Source organism: Pseudorca crassidens, chromosome 8 (assembly GCF_039906515.1).
Source record: "Pseudorca crassidens isolate mPseCra1 chromosome 8, mPseCra1.hap1, whole genome shotgun sequence".
In the NCBI taxonomy this organism is placed as follows: Eukaryota; Metazoa; Chordata; class Mammalia; order Artiodactyla; family Delphinidae; genus Pseudorca; species Pseudorca crassidens.
This window is the reverse complement of record NC_090303.1, coordinates 6666767-6687699: the sequence shown is the minus strand read 5'-3', so window position 1 is coordinate 6687699 and position 20933 is coordinate 6666767.

Here is a 20933-nt window from a genome sequence, read left to right as displayed (position 1 = left end):
TCCTACCTGGAAAATTTCCTATGACAACCAATCACAGAATACTGCAATCATGCTGCAGGGACTTGTGGCCAGGCTGCAAGGGCCATCCAGTCCTCCTACAAATCTCCGAGCTGAGGTTTCTGTGGTTTTTACTTTTAAAAATTTCTTACGCCCTTCACCTCTTCCTCAGAATGGACTTTCTGTTACAGCCAAAAGTCACTCTGGTTTGCAAACCCTGTGAACCAAAAATCTGTCCCTTTGCTTCAAGATCAAACCCAATTATTTTTCTGGTATTTATTTTCAGTTGAGGAGGGTTAGTGATACCTACTATGTTTCTGCAGTTGTTGTTTGGTAAATTAGGTGATTGTATATTTGTAAGACTATTTCTAAAATTTCTATTTTATTCCATTTGTCTATTTTTCTATTCTTTACCAATTATTTAATTGGTAATTAATTATTTGCAATTTCAAATAAGTATTAATAAAAGGTGTATAATTCCTTCATATTTCTTCTCCAACATTTACTTAACCATTCTTGGTTATTTTTATTTACCTATCAGTTTTGGTATTAGTTTTTCAATATCCACAAATTTAGATCTGTTGCATTTTAAAGTTGCATATAGTTTTGAAAAATAACATTTAAATTATTTTTTAAGATCTATAAATCTCAGTCTTAATGCTCTCTTCCCTTCATGATATTAGACAGGCTATATAAGTATTAGAGAAAATATTTAACAACAAAGTTTATTTTCTTTATAGATCAAATCCTGTACATTATCTACAATTTATTTTGGGTTTTCATGGAAAGTAGTGTAATGAATTTATGATTTTCTATGTTTCTATTCAACTTTCCCGACAAATTATTGAATAAAACTTTGTACAGTATTACACACATTACACATTCCATAATACTATGATGTTAGGAATTTGTTGTAAGAAAATTGAGAGATTATTGTTCATATTGTTCAAAAGGGATTATCTGATCTGGTGAGAATGCAGTGGTCACTGCTAAATCCAATATCTTATTGTTAGTGGTTTAAATGTGACACATAAGTTAGAGAGTAAGAAATATTTGTTTTGTTCAAGGTCATAGCTATTGTTAATGCTAAAGTAAAAAAAAAAAAAAAAGTCAGATGACTGCCACTCGGAAGTTGTTTGCACTGAAATAACATTAAAAATCAAGTTGAGGAAAAATTGAAGGTCTCTCCATTACAACTGCTAACTTGGTCTTAAAAATAGGTTAAAGAAAAGAATAAAAAGGATTTGAATAAACATTTTGAAGTGAATAATTTCAGGTAATACATTTAGATAAATGGAAATTTTTCCCCAAAAATTGAGTATCAGAGTTTGTGCCTGAATTTAAGTTATTTTCTTTTTTTTTTTTTCAAGCACCAACCATGCACAGTACTGGTATTTATTAAATAGTTACAATATATAATCTTTTTAAAATCCCTTCCTTTATTTTCAAATTCCAAAACCCCTACTATAATTGAAAAGCTACCAAGGGGAGTTGCTATTATAGTAGATTCTAATTTGGATTCAGGATTCCTTTTTTAGTGGACTTCTACCCAATAGAAGGATAAAATGAGAGAGAAACTTTTAGGGAAATAACTTCAACTAGTAGAGAAATGGGGAAAATGGATTTTCAAAAACAAGAATAAAAACTGTTCTGGGAGTGTTAAGCTTTATGGAACCTACCATTTTGGGTATTTATATATATAAAAGTTAAATTCTGTTTATTAAAAAAAATGCAACAGACAAATATCATTGAGACATTTTGCTCTAAAGAATAATGTCTGGGCTTAGCCTGGTTTTCTGCAGCCTCACTAATGGATTATGACTTTCTCCTCAAGGGAAGTGTTCACTTCAGAACCTTTGCTTAACCTTCTCAGGTCAAAGATATCAAAAGAATAAACAGCAACAGAGAAAATCAAATGTTCCTGTGGGAAGATACAGGAGCAAAGAGCAAATTGACAGGGCTTGAGATTCTGAGATTCATCAGGCTTATGAAAGTTGAAAGTCATGAACCTTTTCAAAGTTGTGTGGCTAAAAGTGATAGAGAGCATTTCCTGAAGAAACAGTTGGACTTCTCGCCACTTAATTTTGCCCCTCAGGTCCGTGGTGAGCATGAGTTCTCCGTAAACCAGGGCTGGGTGATATCATGTCTCTTAACAATTTGTAAAGCACTGACATGTTTTATTAATATGCTTCTTATTCTTCAGCCCAGATATTAATAAAAAATGAGAAAATGAGCTTTGGTAATGTGATCTCTCTTGCACCCTGCCTGATGAGCTAATATAATGTCTGCTATGATCATTCACTTAGACTATATTTAAAGGCTTTTTGCTAAGCCACATTTCTGAGACACCCTGAGTTCCCTAAAATCTGATGACAACATACCAAGTGATACACTGAAATACATGTGCTTTGTTCTCTTCATTTTCTAAATATACTGATCACAATTTAGAACTGAAAATGATGGATGAGAACGCCAGCTGGTTGACTTAAAAGTGTTGACCTGTTATTCTATATTTTAGATATCTTCAGTAACAAAAGTAAAAGTAAGTTTCATATTCCACTTTAGACAATGTGCATTACAACATAAATTAAGAATAATTTGAGAACATGTCTATTTTGTATTCTCGATCCTAATGTGATAATTTTATTGTGGTAATAGGCATTAACTTCAAAATATTTCAACTGTTGGCTGGTTGAACACTATGTGACAAATTAACTATTTGATGTAAAAGAGATATTTACACCTCAATAAACATTCATTAGTACTCCAGAAAATCCTCTGTAAACCAGAAAACTCAGTGAAACAAAGACTTGCTGAGATACAATAATGTGTTGGTTTTTTACTAGAGAGAAATTATAAAATACAATTAATTATGATGTAAAAGCTTCTTCCATGAACACATACTATGTAATTCAACTTAACTCACATTTTTAACATATTTAATATATCTAAATTTGCATCTATGATGTAACATATTCCCTTTAGAGGTCATGTGCATTTTTTACACATTTGATTACAAGGAAGTCTAAGTCGGCTTATTTTTTAATTTGGAATTTGAACATAATAAGATGTAGGCTTAGTTAATATTAGTCTCTTAGAGAATAACTCCAAAACCCATAATTTCATTTATCTTAACTAAAACTCCTTTTCAATGAGTTATGCTACTCTGTAACTTATTTTTCATATATAAACCTAAAATTGATGTTTCCAAAATCATCAAACTTCCCTTTATTCATTTACAACAATAAGAGAGCAGTTTTAACTCATAGCCATCATGTCCTGCCAGTTGTCTGCTTGATTCTGTTTTCTTGGCAGCCAAGGTCATTCTGGCTTACCTGTGAGTTATGCCCCTAAACCATCCTGTGTCATGTCCTAACTTTATAGGCAGATGGAGATTTCGGATGATAGGATTATAAATGAAATGCCCAAGCATTTCAGACTTAAAGTAGTCTGTTTTTTTATCTGTGACCAAATTCCTGAGTCAAATAGAAACTCTATAAATGGTTTCTTCATTGTTTCCATCTATGAGGTAATTGGCTTGGTCATCTTTCTAAGAGCCCAGAACCTATTACTCTAATTTTTGACTTTACTACCATCTTGAAATAACCAATTTTCTATTTTAAAATCTTGGGCTTACGGCTGGACTATTGCTACTTAATGATGACTCTTTCTAAAACTACCTTCTTGATTCTTTCTCATAATTTTTTTCTTACCCACTTTTGTCTTATTTTTCACTGCAGAGTGTGACAATAGTGAAATGAGGTATATTCTACATAATGTTTATCTTCCAACATCTGTCCCTATCATCTTGTTTACATAATCAGAACTTTCACAGCCAGAGCTGTCAATTAAACATCAGCCCTTCTGATGATGTTGACACAACCATACTTTTCATCAAATCTAACTTGCTTCACTAGAAGCTGACTTCAGACACACTTGTGCTGTTCTCTGTCTACTGGCTCCACTGGCAAATAAGAGCATTGGTGTTTTTATTTGGTGTTAAACTTAAGCAACTGACAAACAGATAACATTCTCCCAAAAATTGTATTCCAAATAAATCTGAACAAATAAAATATTATTTTCTATAGACATATAATGTATACACTGAAACATTTAGAATCATCACTAGGTACTAACCTGTCTTTTATGATAGTTGCATCAATTACATTAAGACTATTCTATGCTAGTGTGTGAAGTCATATAAGAGAAAAGAGGAGAAGAGAGAAGAAGGAAGTAAAACTGTAATACATCTTCAGTTCAGCCAAACTTTGACACCGGGGTAACGCACTGATATTTTTCATTTAGTGCTGTCAGTTTTGAAGACACTTACTCTGCACTGGGAACTCATATTGGAAATATTACTAGCTGGAGGTTTTGTATGGACTCTAATGAAATCATTACAAGGCACCTGCATGAAGAGCTCAGCCTAATTCATTTTATTCCCATGCAAACTACACAACATTGCCATGATTGGATAATAAGAAATGATTGTTTTCCAGCCATAGATAGAAGGGAGCTGGCAAAAAGGGCTCCTCATTGAGCTTTGTGATATGTCACCAAGAGAAAGAAAGTGTGGGGAGGAAGAGGTGTGGGAGATTTGAAATGTCAGAAGCTTTCACTTTCTTGTAGATCCTTTATTTTCCTCAAGGCCACTCACTTACAAAATGCAAAAAGTGGAGTAAATGTGCAGACCAGAGCTGGTTACATCACAAAAAATATAAGAAAAACCCATGAGGTTTCTCCCACCTCATACCCTAGATTTACTGACTCTCTTCTACGTCGTGTTCTGGTTTTGTCAGTAATCAGGAAGTAAGTCCTGAAGGAAGCCTGGAAACTTTCCTCTGCCTGAGCACACATGGTGGTATGACTTCATCCAGCCCCCTTTGCATTCCATTGAATATTCTGGTTTGCTGACCCATGGTGTTGATTTAGTGCATGACTACAGACCTTTAACATCCCTTCCAGCACTCTCAGCACTTTGGATACATTTTAGTTAGAAGCTCCCTTAGCTGACCTCTACTCCAACACCCTACCCTATCCTTCTATGCCTTGCCAACAACACTGTTAATGGTTCAGTTCCCAGAAAATTACTGCTTCTGGATTTACAATATCCTACGTGGGCCGAAAAACAGTGTTTGCATTAGCCTCCACAGAAATGATAGAGGAATGATATTATGATTACCAAAGAGACTTCGATGGTTTCAAGCTTAGGGAGATTTTTTTGAAAATATAGAAATAAGATTGTTCTCCACTAGGAAAGCTTAGGAAAAATAAATTTCCCAAAATAAATTGCAGAAGTCCAATAATTAGTTACTTTTAATGAAAATTTCCTTTTATTCTATGCATTAATACTAATGAATCCTTAATCACAAGCATCTAAAAGAAGGAACAAAAGATAAAAAAGAAAAACTAACTTATAACTCATTTATAGATGGAGTTAGTCCCAGGAAATAAGTTTAATAGATATCATTTCTTTAGAATTTATCAAGGCAAATAAACATTGTTCAAATAAACGTGCTTTAAGAGTTAGGTTGAACTCTAGTCAAGTTTTATTTTCACTGTCTTGTGAATAGTTAACATTTATGCCTTCTATTATGTGCCAACAAAACACTTTATGTGAATTATTTCATAAATCCTACAAAATGAGGGCAATTATACCCATCTCACTGGGGTTCTTACAAGATTATACGACATAAAGAAGAGGTAACAGTTATAGAAATGATCATTAGTTAATATAATTATTTTATACATGATAAATCTAAAGCTGAAGACATGTAAAACACCAAAGGCTTGCTATTAGAAAACAGAAGAGTCAAGAATAACACACAGAATTTCTTACTGTCAATTTCTATGGCTGCAATAATTATACTATATTTTGTGGATAATTTGTAAGAATACATTTTTTTCCTTCTATCTGCACTGTTTCACCTTGTTGTCAACTTGTGTTATGGACCCTTGGGCCATTATTTATCACAGGATAGGAAATATAAGAGGGTGACTAGAAAACAAAGGTATTAAATTTTAATGTTTGAAGCTTAAATCTGTGGGTACAGCAGTAAAATAAAATAATTTAAGAACTAGTTGTGATACCATACAATAAAAGGTAATTTTAATTTGTTTTTTCAGATTTCCTAGACTGAGTGTGTCTGCTAGGGAATGAACCAGGGAGAACCTGTAGAAGAAGGTCAAGGTACACAGTGAGATCTCCAGGCATTTGTCATGACAGTGATGGGTCCTGGGGAAAGGTACAGCAGAACTCTCTTTCTTTGGATTTAAAGAAAGTGTGAGAAGGTCTTAGTTACTGGAGTGGCCCAGCAGATGGAAATCCAAGAGGAGAGGTCCCTTGCAAGGGGGGCACTATAGACACATTGTGGGAATGGTGATGTGAGGGTCTAGTTCTATGAGGGCTGGAGATAGCTCCCTCACTTGTGGTCAAGAGTTAACACAGAAGGTATTGGCAGTGTCCTTCCTGTGGCTTGTAACTCTGGGATTAGCTGAGACAAAACTGTTTACATGATCCCTTGGACTGGACAAGGGAATATTGGATAGGGAGGGATATTTTGGATTATCCCAATGATTCAATTATCTCTGAGGAGATACTGTTGATACATGTAAGGACCACATAAGTCAACTTCTATAGGGAGGAGTAAGGTAGCAGAGGATCCAGACCTCTCAGACAGGAAGTGGATGAGATCTTTCCTACAAGTGGTGAGGTGACACCTGGAGAGATGAAAGATTCAGGTGGATATCCTCAGGCAAATGAAAGAGCAGAGAAATCTCCGAGTTTGACTGAATTTTCTTAGAAAAGGCCAAGCACAGTTTTGGCTCATGGAAAAATAGAAGCTCATAACAATCAGTTTATTTATAAAGAAAAAAGAAAGGTACATTGCCATATAACTGAGTTCTAACTATAAAATCATACCCATTCTTTTACTTGTTATTTATTTTTTTGAAATTCTGGATAAAGTTGTGCCATAATGGGATTTATTAATAATAATGAATAAAAATCACAATATTTAAGATTTTACTTTAAAATTCCTTCTTTATCCTCAGGCAGAAAGAAAAAAAAATAACTCTACAGTTTGATTTTCAATATTTTTGATATGGTAATTCCCAAATACCAGCATGAAATACCTCACCTCTACAAAGCTTTGAAGTATGCAGAATCTTTGAATATTTCAATACCTTTTCTGTTGCATGCAGAAGAGGAATATCTGATTTCTAGAAGCCAAGGGAAAGAATCCCTTCAACTCTTATGCAATATGTAATTTCGCAGAAGCTAGAAGAAATATATACAGCCCTTGGAAAAGCATAATTAGCAATAGCAAAGAAAGTGAAACTCTACCTCATGATCATTAAACAAAGTGGTTTTTGTGTGTATAGTAGAGGAAAGACAACTTCCTTGATACTGAAAATCCCCAGATTAATTTTAAACATATAATTGTTAAAATTTCAATAAATATTTTGAACTATTTTTAGGGTCATATATTTAGGAGTTGTTCTATTTTCTATTTTTATGTTTATTATTGCTTTCGTATTAGTCCTTGGATGAAATTTCACACTGACATAAATAAAAATCTGTATTTTGAGATGAAGACAGCAAGAGAATGTATACATAACAACTCAGTGTCTATTTTTCATACAAATAAATCATCTAAGTAGTTTTGCTTTGAAAGAAATCACTTAGAACTTATAGTTTTAACTGAGGTGTGTCAAATAAAGTTATACAGAGGCCTTTACTAAAGGATTTCTAAGAGTTATTAGGGCATTATAACCCTCTGAGTAGCAGCATTTACAAAATTTTTGACAATGAACTGGGTTTTTCTGTAAAAGGATGTTTATTCAGTTCTGGAAAAATAGTGTTTCTTGGAATATCATTTTGGGCAACACTTAGAAGAACTTGTAAAAATGGACTCTGATAAAGCAACTTGTAGCCCTTTAAAAAATAATTTTCCCAAACTTTATCTAGTTTGTGGGGCAAAAGAAAGAGTACTGTTCTTTACACTGGAAACTCGCTTATGGCCAGTTTCTCCTGGCCTTCAGACTTGGGTCTTGGATTGGAACTACACCACCGGCTTTCCTGGGCCTCCAACTTGCAGGGGTACTACTTAGCATCCATGTGGCTGACAGGGTCTTTGAGCTCCAGCAAGGTGTCAGGCCTGTGTTTCTAAGGTGGGAGAGCCGAGTTCAGGACATTGGTCTACAAGACACCTCCCAGCTCCATGTAATATTAAACAGTGAAAGATCTCTCAGAGATCTGCATCTCAATGGTAAAACCCAGCTCCACTCAATGAACAGCAAGTTACAATTTTGGACACCCTATGACAAACAACTAGCAAGACAGGAACACAAACCCACCCATTAGCAGAGAGGCTGCCAAAAATCATAACAAGGTCACAGACACCCCAAAATACACCACCAGACACCGTACTGCCCACCAGAAAGACAAGATCCAGTCTCAGCCACCAGAACACAGGAACAAGTCCCCTCCACCGGGAAGCCTACACAACCCACTGAACCAACCTTAACCACTGGGGGAAAACAGCAAAAACAACAGGAACTATAACAAGCAGCCTGTAAAAAGGGGACCCCAAACACAGTAAGTTAAGCAAAATGAGAAAACAGAGAAATACACAGCAGATGAAGGAGGAATATAAAAACCCACCAGACCAAACAAATGAAGAAGAAATAGGCAGTCTACCTGAAAAAAAATTCAGAGTGGTGATAGTAAAGATGATCTAAAATCTTAGAAATAGAATGGAGAAAATAAAAGAAACATTTAACAAGGAACTAGAAAAACTACAGAGCAAATAAACAATGATGAACAACACAATAAATGAAATAAAAAATTCTCTAGAAGGATTCAATAGCAGAATAACTGAGGCAGAAGAGCAAGTAACTGAATTGGAAGATAAAATAGTGGAAATAACTACCACAGAGCAGAAAAAAGAAAAAAAGAATGAAAAGAATTGAGGACAGACTCAGAGACCGCTGGGACAACATTAAAGGTCCCAATAATCAAATTATAGGGGTCCCAGAAGAAGAAGAGAAAATGAAAGGGACTGAGAAAATAGATTATAGGTGAAACATTCCCTAATATGGGAAAGGAAATAGTCAATCAAGTCCAGCAAGGACCGAGAGTCCCATACAGGATAATATCAAGGAGAAACATGTCAAGACACATATTAATCAAACTAGCAAAAATTAAATACAAAGAAAAAATATTAAAAGCAGCAAGGGAAAAGCAACAAATAACATACAAGGCAATCCCCATAAGGTTAACAGCTGATCTTGCAGCAATAACTCTGCAAGTTAGAAGGGAGAGGCCGGACATATTTAAAGTGATGAAAGGGAAAAACCTACAACCAAGGTTACTGTACCCAGCAAGGATCTCATTCAGATTATACAGAGAAATTACAACCTTTACAGACAAGCAAAAGCTAAAACAATTCAACACCACCAAACCAGCTTACAAATGCTAAAGGAACTTCACTAGACAGGAAACACAAGAGAAGGAAAACACCTACAATAACAAACCTAAAACAGTTAAGAAAATGATAATAGGAACATACATATCGATAATGACCTTAAATGTAAATGGATTAAATGTTCCAACCAGAACACATAGACTGGCTGAATGGAAACAAAAAAAACCACCCCTACGTATGCAGTCTACAAGAGACCCACATCAGACCTAGGGGCACATACAGACTGAAAGTGAGGGGATGGAAAAAGATATTCCATGCATGGAAACCAAAATAAAGCTGGAATAGCAATTCTCATATCAGACAAAATAGACTTTAAAATAAAGACTATTAGAAGAGACAAAGAAGGATATTGCATAATGATCAGGGGATCAATCCAAGTAGAAGATATAACAATTATAAATATTTATGCACCCAATATAGGAGCACATCAATACATAAGGAAAATGCTAAAAGCCATAAAAGGGAAATCAACAGTAACACAATCATACTAGGGTACTTTAACACCACACTTTCACAAATGGACAGATCATTCAAAATGAAAATAAATATGGAAACACAAGCTTTAAATGGTACATTAAACAAGGTAGACTTAATTGATATTTATAGGACATTCTATCCAAAACCAACAGAATACACTTTCTTCTCAAGTGCTCATGGAACATTCTCCAGGACAGATCTTACATTGGGTCACAAATCAAGCCTTGGTAAATTTAAGAAAATTGAATTGCATCAGGTATATTTTCCGATCACAACGCTATGAGACTAGATATGAATTACAGGAAAAAAATCAGTAAAAAATACAAATACATGGGGGCTAAACAATACATTAGTAAATGACCAAGAGATCACTGAAGAAATCAAAGAAATATGTCAGAAGGAAAGAAAACTGCAGGCCAATATTTTGGATGAACAATCCTCAACAAATTACTAGCAATCAGAATCCACCAGCACATTCAAAGAATCATACACCATGATCAACTGGGGTTCATCCCAGGAATGCAAGGATTCATCAATATATGCAAATCAATCAATGTGATAAAGCACAGTAACAAATTGAAGGAGAAAAACCATATCATCATATCAATAAATGCAGAAAAAGCTTTCAAGAAAATTCAACACCGATTTATGGCAAAAACCCTCCAGAGTGTAGGCATAGAGGGAACTTACCTCAACATAAGAAAGGCCTTATATGGCAAACCCACAGCCAACATCATTCTCAACAGTGAAAACCTGAAACCGTTTCCTTTAAGATCAGTAGCAAGGCAACGTTGTCCACTCTCACCGCTATTTTTCAACATAGTTTTGGAAGTCTTAGCCACAGCAATCAGAAAAGAAAAAGAAACAAAAGGAATCCAAATAGGAAAAGAAGAAGTAAAGCTGTCACTGCTTGCAGATGACATGATAGTATACCTAGGGAATCCTAAAGATGCTACCAGAAAACTACTAGAGCTAATCAATGAATTTGGTAAAGTAGCAGGATATAAAATTAATTCATAGAAGTCTCTTGCATTCCTATACACTAACAATGAAAAATCTGAAAGAGAAATTAAGGAAACACTCCCATTTGCGATTGTAACAAAAAGAATAAAATGCCTAAGATAAACCTACCTAGGGAGAGAAAAGACGTGTATGCAGAAAACTATAAGACAGTGGTGAAAGAAATTAAAGATGATACAAACAGATGGAGAGATATACCATGTTCTTGGGTTAGAAGAATCAATATTGTGAAAATGACTATACTACCGAAAGCAATCTATAGATTTAGTGCAATCCCTATCAAACTACCAATGGCATTTTTCACAGAACTAGAACAAAAAACTTAACAATTTGTATGGAAACACAAAAAAAACCCAGACAGCAAAAGCAATCTTGAGAAAGAAAAAGGCAGCTGGAGGAATCAGGTTCCCAGACCTCAGACTATACTACAAAGCTACAGTAATCAAGACATTATGGTACTGGCACAAAAACAGAAATATAGATCAATAGAACAGGATGCAAAGCCCAGCGATAAACCCCCACACATATGGTCACCTTATTTTTGATAAAGGAAGCAAGGATATACAATTGAGAAAAGACAGCCTCTTCAATAAGTGGTGCTGGGAAACTGGACAGCTACCTGTAAAAGATGAAATTGGAACATTCTGTAGCACCATACACAAAAATAAGCTCAAAATGGATTAAAGACCTAAATGTAAGGCCAGACGCTATAAAACTCTTAGAGGAAAACATAGACCGAACACTCTATGACATAAATCACAGCAAGATCCTTTTTGACCCACATCCTAGAGAAATGGAAATAAAAACAAAAATAAAGAAATAGGTCTTAATGAAACTTAAAAGCTTATGCACAGCAAAGAAAACATAAACAAGATGAAAAGACAACCCTCAGAATGGGAGAAAATGTTTGCAAATGAAGCAAATGACAAAAGATTAATCTCCCAAATTTACAAGCAGCTCAATATCAAAAAAACAAACAATCCAGTCCAAAATTGGGCAGAAGACCTAAATAGACATTTCACCAAAGAATATATACAGATTTCCAAGAAACACATGAAAGGATGCTCAACATCACTAATCATTAGAGAAATGCAAATTAAAAGCACAATGAAGTATCATCTCACACCGGTCAGAATGCCCATCATCAAAAAATCTACAAACAAAAAATGCTGGAGAGGGTATGGAGAGAAGGGAATCCTCTTGCATTGTTGGTGGGAATGTAGATTGATACAGCCACTATGGAGAACAGTATGGAGGTTCCTTAAAAAGCTAAAAACAGAACTACCATACGACCCAGCAATCCCACTACCAGGGTATACCCTGAGAAAACCATAATTTAAAAAGAGTCATGTACCACAATGTTCATTGCAGCTCTATTTACGTTACCCAGGACATGGTCGCAACCTAAGTGTCCATCGACAGATGAATGGATAAAGAAGGTGTGGCAAATATATACAATGGGTTATTACTCAGCCATAAAAAGAAATGAAATTGAATTATTTGTAGTAAGGTGGATGGACCTAGAGACTGTCATACAGAGTGAAATAATTCAGAAAGAGAAAAAACAAATACCGGATGCTAAGTCATATATATGGAATCTAAAATAAACATAGAAAAATGGTTCTGAAGAACCTAGGGGCAGGACAGATATACAGACGCAGACATAGAGAATGGAATTGAGAACATGGGGAGGTGGAAGGTAAGTTGGGAGGAAGTGAGAGAGCAGCAAGTACATGTATACACTAACAAATGTAAAATAGATAGCTAGTGGGAAACAGCTGTATAGCACAGGGAGATCAGCTTTGTGCTTTGTGAGTGTCTAGAGGGGTGGGATAGGGAGAATGGGAGGGAGATGCAAGAGGGAGGAGATATGGGGATATATGTATATGTATAGCTGATTCACTTTGTTATAAAGCAAAAACTAACACACCATTGTTAAGCAATTATACTCCAATAAAGATACTTTTTTTAAAAAAGAAAGAGTACTTTATTTTTGCAACACACATAATTGTTAATATATAAAAGCTAAACTGAACAAAATACACCTACACAATGACATTTCCATTCACAGCTAGAGTTCTCACACTCTACCTTCTAACCTCTTCAGATAATTGTTAACATTTCCAAATGCCTGGAAAAGCTCTATAAAATATCTTAAAATATGGCATAATTTTGAGATATATACTAGTTACACAAAATATTTTTAAATGAATCTGCAGTGTAAACAGCTAGGGAATGGAGCACAATTTTTATAATCAGGAAGACGTTTCCATTTGCATAGAATTGGTATGGTTGGATAGGTCAAAGTGCATATCTTAGCCCAATGCAAGGCCATTTCTAATGAATGAGACTTAACATGTTTTCAAGAGAAAATGGTCGATGAATGTGTATAAAAGTAATCTGAGCAGGTTATAGCAATAACTGAGATAGACTGATCTATGTAAATTTTAATAAAGATATTCTCTACATGTAGGATTAAATGATTTTAGTAAAGGGATATAGATTTGTGATTTCACAATGAATTTAAACCAAAAGTTTCTACACAAGAAGATATAGTAATATCTGTTGTCTATTTTTGATTCAAAAAGCTACTTAGGGAACTCTGCTCAATATTCTTTAATAACCTAAATGGGAAAAGAATTTGAAATAGAATAGATACATGTATATGTATAAGTGAATCACTTTTCTGTACACCTGAAACTAACACAACATTGTTAATCAACTATGCTTCAATATAAAATAAAAAAAAATTAAAAGCTACATAGTTATGATAAATAAGCCAAACTATACTAGAGATGACTGAAACTAAGTTTTTGGCCATCAGGACAGACTCTTACTGTAGAGAAGAAAAGAGCCTTCTTCTGTAGAGAGGCAGAGCACACAGAAAACTGCCACTGATGCATCAAAAATGAGTGAAAAAATAGGCTTAGCTTAGGGTACCATCCCAGTGCGATGAAGAATCTATTTGTAATAACTAATGTTTGGAAACAGCCTGAAAGGCCATCCATTAAGAACTCCCCAATAAAGCAAGAGCATTCATACAATGGAGTACTTCACAGCCTTCAGAAATACGAGAACTATTTCCATCCAGGATATTTCACTAAGCAGTTTAAAGAAAATGCAGATGGAAGAAGGGAAGATAGTATTTTACATTTATATAAGAAACCATGGAAAATAAAAAGGCTCAGAATTATATGCTTATTTTTTGCTAAAAATAATGAAGATTTCATACAAGCTAACTGATACAATTACATACTAGGGGAGGATGGAATAGAAATGACAAGTATAAAAGCAAAACTACTCCAGGGATGACAATTAATAGAATTTTGGCTTTCGAAACTTGTAAATGTATGATATATTCAAAAATATACAACAGCAAATCCTAAAATAAAACACAAATGAGTGACCATAACAGTAAATCAAATAATCAACATACCTACCCAGAGAAAAGAATGATTCTAAGGAAGTAAACACAGTGCCCATCTTTAACAGGCATGTTCCAAGCATAAGAAGACCTGCAAATTAATATGACATTTCACCCCAAAGGTCTACTGGTGAGAGTTATATTAGTATTATAACGATGTACTTTGAAAGATAAAGCACACAAGTAAATGCATCAGCTTTGTTAGAAATCAAGGTCTCACTGTAGGAGAAAAGCTAGAAAATATAAAATCAAAAGGTTCTGAAAAACATGATAATAGTATATTTGAATTCACACATTATTATCAATTTATGATAATGGCTCACCGAAAAATGGCATGGCTCACCGAAAAAGCTCACCGAAGAATGGCATGGCTCACCAAAAAAGCCAACAAAGATATCATGACATTCCACATGCCTAACACCTCTACTTCTTAATCTTAATTTCTAAATCCCACTCTCTACTAAAAGTAAACAGGCTTTATTGGTGAATTTTTTTTATTTTCATTCTTTGCCATCTGAACTCAAATTATTCCATGTTTTCCTTTTCCCCCCCCCCCCTTGGTAGAAGAAAACTTAAACTTAGCATTTCCAATTGACTAAGTCATTTTCAGCAGTTTTACGTTTTTAAGACTCCCCTCCCCTCCCTTTTCTATTAAGATAAAATGTAATTCTACAGAACATTATGTGGAAAATGCATAAAAAGATGTTGCACAACAAAATGTTTGACAGTCTATCCTTTAAAAATATTTCACACTATACTTAAAAATAAATACTATGTAGGCTAAATATAAAGACGAGAAAAAATTACAAAAATGTTAGATGAAAGTGTGAGATAATTTTTTCAAATCTATGGATTCATAGAGTTTTCTGAGGACCAGGCTAAAGTTGAGGAGAAATAGCAGAATTATTGGCAATTTTAAATTATGTTAGATATAAGAAATTAGGAACAAATTTAAAGGAATAGGAGAAAATGTTTGCAGTAGAAAAAATATGGATTGAATTAATATCCACAGTATCTTAAAGGGCCTTACAGATTAGTGAGGAAAAAATAATCAACCCAAGGAAATAAATGGACAAGGGGTATGGCCATTCAATTCAGAGGAAAAAATGCAAATGGAGAAAATAAGATGAATTACTTCATCTCTCCAACGAGTTAAAACAATGGCAAATTAAGGTCTTTTTGTGTTTATTTAATCAGTCAATTTTTTAAAAAATGTATTAATTATATATAACCTTGGAAAGAACTTTGAGAATCAGTCATTCATAGACCTTTGATTAAAACTTTATATTGGGAAGTATCGTTTTGCAACATAGTTTGACAACATCTAACAAAAAATATAAATGGATATTTTTTAAACCAACAAAATCATATAGTAGGAGTTTATTTTGTTACAACATGATCAGTCATGTAGATAAAAAAGTTAACATAAATTGGTATATAATCACTTTGTAAAGAACAGCTTGGCACAATTTTGTGAATTAGAAATTATACATTCCCTGTAAAACATTAGGGACAATTGCAATGCATGTCCTAAAGCTGCACTTCTCAAGGTGTGGTCTTGGCGCCCATGAGAGTCCCCAAGACCTTTCTAATGTGGGAACTATGATTTCAAAGCTGTTTGCACAGTAGCACAAAGATGTTTTACTCTGTTTTTTCACTGTGCTAACATTTGAACTCATGGTGCAAAAGCAATGTGAGTAACACTGCTGACATCTAAGAAAAATGAAGGCATTGTCACCAATCTGTACTACTAGTTGTACTATTCTCCACCACACTTGTAGTTGGAAAAAAAAAATGCCAGTTTCACTTAGAATTTCCAACATGAGGAAGCAAAAATAATTAATTTCATTAAATCTTAACCATTGATTTTATGTCTTTAATGTCTTATGTGCCTCAAGATGCAATTGTTTGTGTTGCAAGCTGAACTAACCACTCTTTTATGGAATATTGTTTTTACTTGAAGGAATGACTGACAGGCAAACTAATGCCCTAGCAGATATTTACATACAACTGAACACAGTGAGCCTGTCATTCAAGAAAAGCATTTGATAGTATTTGTTGCCATGATAAAATGTGAGTTTTCAAATGATAATTACATTTTTTTAAATTGTATATCCACCATCATGAACTTGATAGCTTCCCTACACATAAAGACTTTTCTTATGAGATCAGTAGAGATATTAACAAATTTGATCTTTTAAAAATATCTTTCAATAAAAGGCATCAACACTTAGAAGAGCTGAATTACTTGATGAGCCAGTATTTTTTCCAAAAGACAAACATATGCATTTACAAAATTATGAATGGGTTAAAGGTCATTCAAAGTTCAAGATAGATCAATAGATTTTAATGTAGCAGAGACTGAAATGTTCACTAATCCCATATTGCAATTAAATTTTGAGAAATAACTACTTGCCTAGTATAGTGTAATATCAAAGTATACCCATAATTTTATTAAAAAGATATTGAGATACTTCTCCATTTGTTCTCTGAATCTGTGACTCTCTTTCTTTTTAATTATGTTTGCATATTTGTATTTTTTTTTAGATTCCACATATACATGAACTTACACAGTATTTGTCTTTCTCTGTCTGACTTACTTTACTGAGTATAATACCTTCTAGGTCTATCCATGTTGTTGCATAATGGCAAGATTTTATTCATTTTATGGTTGGGTGATATCCCATTGTGTATATATATTACATCTTCTTTATTCATTAATTAATTGTTGGTCCCTTAGATTGCTTCCATATCTTGGCTAATGTAAATAATGCTTCAAGTAACATAGGGGTGCATATATATTTTCTAATTAGTGTTTTTGTTTTCTTCAGATAAATACACAGGAGGGAAATTGCTGGATTGTATGGTGGAGAAGGAGGGAAACAGATGAGGGAGATTAAGAGATAAAAACTTCCAGTTGCAAAATAAATTGAGTCAGGGTATGAAATGTACAGTGTGGGAAATATAGTCAATGATTTTATAATATCTTTGGTGACAGATGGTAACTGGACTTATTGTGGTAATCATTTTGAAAGGTATAAATAATATCGAATCACTAGTTCTATAAAAGGAACTTACATAGTGTTGTAGGTCAGTTATACTTCAAAAACAAACTCATAGAAAAAAAGATCAGATTTGTGGCTACCAGTGGTGGGTGTGGGGGGAGGGGGATTGGATGAAAGCTGTCAAACTGTATAAAATTCCAGTTATAAGATAAATAAATATTAGGAATATGATGTACAACATGGTAAATATGGTTAACTCTGCTGTATGTTAAATATGAAAGCTGTTAAGAGAGTAAATCCTAAGAGTTCTCAGCACAAAGAAAAAATATATATTTTTAAATTTAATTTTGTATAATATGAGATAATGGATGTTCATTAAAGTTATTGTGATAGTCTTTCATGATGCATATAAATCAAGTCATTATGTTGTATACCTTAAACTTATACAGTGCTGTATGTCAATTATATTTCAATAAAACAAAATGTTCAAAAAAGATGGTTCTCCATTTGCCAGCTACATATCTGTGTGAAACCTGGTTTTCTCCTATTCAGCCAAACAACATATTATAGGGAATTTAGTGCAGAAGAAGATGGCAGAATAGAGCTGCCTCTATTACACCAAACATTAGAGATTTGCAAAATCTCTAGATAAAATAATTTTGTTGTTCTTTTGGAAAATATAATAATAGCTTTAATAAAAAGCTTATTATTTATATCAACATATAATGAGCTTATTATTTCAAATGGATGTATAAATATTTTTAAATTATTGATATTTTTAATTTGCAAGTATTGACATCATACAACTTATACAAACAGAAACTCTCTGAAGTCTTCAGTAACATTTAAATTATAATGGGGTGCAGAGACCAAAATGCTTGAGAACCACTGCCTTAGACAAACACATGCAGTTGTACAACAGGGTATATATGCATAGTAATATACGAACATGCATATTCATAGCAATATTCTTTGTAATAGCTGGAAACTGTGTACAATTCAATGTCCTACAACACTGGAATAGAATAAACTGTTGTTTATTCATACACTAGAATAGCACGACGTCAGTGACATATGCCATACATTGGGTGAAATAAGACATAAACACATTTAATGTAGTTCCATAGATGATAAAAATATAAAAATAATGGGCTTCCCTGGTGGCACAGTGGTTGAGAGTCCGCCTGCCGATGCAAGGGACACAGGTTCGTGCCCCGGTCCGGGAGGATCCCACATGACGCGGAGCAGCTGGGCCCATGAGCCATGGCCGCTGAGCCTGCGCGTCCGGAGCCTGTGCTCCGCAACGGGAGAGGCCACAACAGTGAGAGGCCCATCTACCGCGAAAAAAAAAAAAAATTAGGGATATGTCCATCAAAATTAGCCATATTAGAAATTAAAATGAAAAATTCAGACTGCATGCATGCAATAATTTGTTTTAAAATAATAATAAACCCATTAAAGGAGAGCACAAATAGCACAATTTATAAAAATTAGCTCTATGGCCAAAGTAAAAAACATATATTGAGAAGAATAGCATTGCTTTACAATTCGAAAATCTGGCTGAATCAAAGATAACTTGATTCTCAACTTTGCTTCTGCAGCCAATCTGTTGAAACAGCATGCATTATAGCCTCTGGTAAATGTCACTGTCCCTCGTGAGAGAATGAGAACGAGAAAAAAAAATAAAACCGTGTTGTTTTGAAAGTAGTTTTGCCTTATTAGACTTCTGGAAAGGTTCTTGGAGACCTCAGACTCCCCAAGGTACACTTGGAAAATTGAGGCTCCAGTGTGGTTGGAGCAGGGGGAGTGGAAGAATGCAGTGTGCACGGATACTTTGAGGCTCTGCGTAGAAATTCAGCGTGCTTGTGCTTGCTGCCTTGCCAGGCTGCAAACTCCTTAAAGACAAAATCCATGTTTAATAGAGAAAGAAGTAAGGAGAGGGAGAATCAAAGGACCTTGTAAGCTGAAATGGGACTCTATATGGCTCAGATATTTTCAGCCTGACAGGCTGTGAGGCCACCCACACCCACCTATCTGGCTTATTATCTTCCGCTGTTAAGTGCATCAGATGCAAAGCTTTAGATTAGCCTCAAACTTCCTTCCTGTCAATGATCTGTCTAGATGACTAAGCAGCTTTGTTTCCAGAGTGAGCTTAACAACTTCCTCCATTTCTTTCATCTGATACCTTCACCTGCTATTCAAGGCAGTATTTGTATATTTCACAGAACAACACCAACACACAGAGTTGACACAAAAACCAAAAGGAAATATTCACATCTCACTGCTTTGTCAGGAACATTATAACCAGAAAGTAAATGTAAGAAGGGACATAAGATTATTGATTCCCCACCCCTACCATTGCCATGGTGGTGAATATATCATTTAAAATGTCACAGAAGTACAATATATACTGTTAGTCTTGCGACTTAAGGAGGAATGAGCAGAGTTGGGGTTCTCTTTGGGGCAGTACAGGGAAAGGATAGGAAATCAGTGCTGCCTGGTGCCCTGTGGGGGACAGGGGGAGGGGTGTGAAAGAACCCCACGTGTGACGGGACTGACTACTGATTCATTCATTCTCCTGACATTATTTGTCTTTCTCTTTTTTCTCTTTCAATATGAAAAGACATTTGAAAATTGTGTGTGTGGGGAACGGGGGGAACCTTATGATTTTAGTTTATTTCATCTATGGATATTTTGTACAAAGATCCAGGGGAAAGTGGGTAGTATAGAATGGTCTTCAAGAATGTGACTGACCTTCTTTTCACAGATCTTACACAGATTTCATGAAAGATAAAGTGAGCACAGGTATACTAATAGCTCATATGCTCACATTAATTGGATCTTTAGTAACCAGATTACCAGTTTCTAAATAGAAGAGTGTTCCAATGGATATTATAATTTACATAACAACTAAAGGGAAAATGGCCCCCCTTTTAGAAGTTAATGACCAGAGTTGTGTGTGTAGCCTGATCTTTCAAGCCTAAATTGATTTTTCTTCAAAACAAAATTGTAAAAGTAATAATGATAATAATATCTACCACATTTTGTTGCTTAAATGGTTAAGGCAAAGTTCCTGGTTTGCAGTGTGCATTAACTACACATTAGATGGACAGTATAAGTGTGCAGGTACAAAGAGCAGGCTAGTTGTAGCTACAGCACCCAGATTGGCAAGTCCTTTCTGGAACCCAGCAGTCGTAAGCCCCTGAGAATCCCAGGGCACACAAGGTGGGTCTTACTTCATGAGAGGAGACACTGCAGATGGCCCCTGCTTCCAGGGCCAGAAATATCCTGGACATAAGTCCCAGATCTCAGAGTAAGGTGTTTATACTAATTACTAATATCATGCCTAATCTGTAATTGTCCTACTTCAAAAAAAAGACTTTCCCTTAAGTCTAAATCTCAGTGTAGCTTCTCAGAGATTAGTTGAACTATATCATTTCAGATGTAACTTCTACTCGAAGGTTAACCATTGAAGGAATCAATTATTAAAAGTAATATTCATGTTCCCTATCAAGAGAAATA